We start from the raw sequence: 2,862 nt of genomic DNA, 5'->3' as shown, positions 1-2,862 counted from the left end.
TTTATTTTCCCTTGTCTTTCGTTGATTTGTATGCCACACACTCGCTCACAAGGCGAACCGTATTACTTACGAATCAACAACGTTGAACGATATCTCCGAGTCTTACGACGAATTCGGGAGTATCGTGCTACAAACAATCTTCCTCCAATCGAAATTCCTGATCTCAAAAATCTCCTTCCTTCGACGATACCCGAGATGGCAGAACCAACTCGTGCTCTTCGAGATTACGCTGCTCCATCGCAAGATGAGCCGCATTCGAGTATTGCTCCACCCGCAATCGAAGCAAACAACTTCGAACTTAAACCTTCGTTGTTGCAGGCAGTGCAACAGAACCAATTTTCTGGAAATCCTACCGAGGATCCGAACCTTCATTTATCCGTATTTGTCCAATACGCTGACACTGTTAAGGCTAATGGTGTCACTTCAGAGGCAATTTGACTTCGTCTCTTTCCTTTCTCGTTAAGAGATAAAGCTAGAAGATGGCTTCAGTCTCTTCCTTCCAACTCAGTCACCACATGGAATGAGTTGAAGAAAGTCTTTCTTGCCCGATATTTTCCTCCAAGCAAAACAGCTATGTTAAGAGCCCAGATAAATGGATTTAAGCAGAAAGATAACGAGTCTCTTTTCGAAGCATGGGAAAGATGCAAAGACATGATGAGACTTTGCCCACACCATGGTTTAGAGGACTGGTTAGTAATTCACACCTTCTATAATGGTCTCTTGTATAACACAAGGTTAACAATAGACGCCGCCGCAGGTGGTGCGCTTATGGATAAACCTTACACTGATGCTTATCAACTTATCGAGAGCATGGCCCAAAATCATTATCAGTGGGGAAGCGACCCAACAATGGTAGAGAAACCTCAAACAAAAGGGGGCATGTACGAGATAAGTAGCCTTGATCATGTTAATGCAAAGGTGGATGCTCTTGCCCAGAAAATTGAAAGTTTAAATGTATCACCTCCAGCCACCGGGGTTGTCGTAACTCAAAATTGCGAAGTCTGTGGAATTCAAGGTCACACTCCTACAGATTGTCAACTCCTAACAGGAATCCAAGCAGAGCAAGTGAACTATGCTCAAGGAAATCCCTACTCGCATACCTATAACTCAAACTGGAAGAACCATCCTAACTTTTCATATAAAAGTAACAACGCTTTATACGCACCAGGACAAGCTCCCAATCAAGCTCCAGCTGTACTTCCTGGATATCCAAAGCCGACCCCATCTACACCTAACAATAACGTTCCTAGGAAATCCAATTTGGAAATCATGATGGAGAACTTCATAGCTTCTCAACAGCAAACCAATAAAGAGTTCTTAAACCAGAATGTACACACTAGCGAACAGATTAAACAACTAGCAAGTAAAGTGGATGCCCTGGCTACCCATAACAAATGCTGGAAACACAAATCTCGCAAGTAGCTCAACAACAAGCGCCTACTGCTGCCCCAACTGGTACATTTCTTGGACAGCCCCAACCTAATCCGAAAGGCCACGCTCATGCAATTATATTACGAAGTGGAACAGAGGTAGAAGGACCATCTGACCCAAGGATTGAGAACCAAAACTCTAAAAAGTCAACTGAGGAAGAAGGTAGACCTAAGGAAAAGGAAGAGTGTAATAAAGAAACCGTAAAAAACAAAGAACCTTATGTACCTCTGCCACCTTACAAACCACCTATCCCTTATCCTCAAAGGCTAATTAAAACCAAAGATGCGGGCCAATTTAAAAAATTTGTTGACCTACTGAAACAATTAAACGTCACCATTCCTTTTACATAAGCTATTACACAGATGCCTTCATATGCTAAGTTTTTAAAAGAAATTTTATCTAATAAAAGGAAACTTGAAGATAGCGAAACCGTTACACTCACTGCTGAGTGTAGCGCAATAATCCAGAATATGCCTCCTAAACTTAAAGACCCTAGTAGTTTCTCTATACCCTGTCACATAGGAAAATTTGTCATAGACAAAGCTTTATGCGATTTAGGAGCCGGTATCAAGGTTATGCCATTGTCCATATGCAAGAAACTTGAAATGGGAGAATTAAGACCAACTAAAATGCCTGTGCAATTAGCAGATCGTTCCGTTAGATATCCCGTAGGAATTCTTGAAAACGTTCCCGTGCGCATAGGTCAATTCTACATTCCCACCGATTTTATAATTATGGACATAAGAGAAGATGAAGTTACCCCCATTATATTGGGAAGACCATTCTTAGCAACCGCCGGTGCTATCATAGACGTAAAACGAGGACGACTCACTTTCGAAGTAGGAGAAGAGAAAATTGAGTTCATTCTTTCCAAATTTTTGAAAGCACCTGCAATAGAAGACACATGTTACTTCATGGATATCATCGATGAATGCATAAAAGAAACAGAATTAGAAAATGACGATTTGTCTGACTATCGTGTAGAAGACAAACTGAACCAATGTTTAGCAATAACATCGGATCCTACGCAATGCCTTAAGAAACCAACCCTCGACCTGAAAACACTTCCCAAAAATCTGAGATATGAATTCCTAGACTTAGAACTTGAACGACCAGTGATAGTCAATCCAGACCTAGGAAAACTTGAAACCGAAAAACTCCTACATATCTTAAGAAAATATCCAACCGCACTAGGATACAACATCACCGATCTTAAAGGGATAAGTCCTTCTATTTGTATGCACCGCATCATGCTAGAAGAAGACTGTAAGACTTCTAGGGAACATCATAGGAGACTAAACCCAATCCTGAGTGAGGTAGTGAAGAAGGAAGTAATGAAGTTATTAGAGGCAGGTATCATATATCCTATATCCGATAGCAAATGGGTTAGTCCTATACACGTAGTACCAAAGAAAGGAGGTATAACCGTGA

The 2,862-nt window shown here is 41.1% G+C and overlaps 1 non-coding gene across 1 annotated transcript; it reads right to left on the bottom strand.

Annotated features, from left to right (window-relative positions):
- Window positions 1–573: 573 nt before the first annotated feature.
- On the bottom strand, window positions 574–680 carry LOC127076899 (small nucleolar RNA R71). Its single transcript, XR_007786915.1, has one exon. It is a non-coding gene; the product is annotated as a small nucleolar RNA R71 (small nucleolar RNA).
- Between the last annotated feature and the right edge of the window lie 2,182 nt (window positions 681–2,862).

This window comes from Lathyrus oleraceus, chromosome 4, assembly GCF_024323335.1.
Source record: "Lathyrus oleraceus cultivar Zhongwan6 chromosome 4, CAAS_Psat_ZW6_1.0, whole genome shotgun sequence".
NCBI lineage: Eukaryota > Viridiplantae > Streptophyta > Magnoliopsida > Fabales > Fabaceae > Lathyrus > Lathyrus oleraceus.
This window is presented reverse-complemented; position numbering and strand designations above follow the sequence as displayed.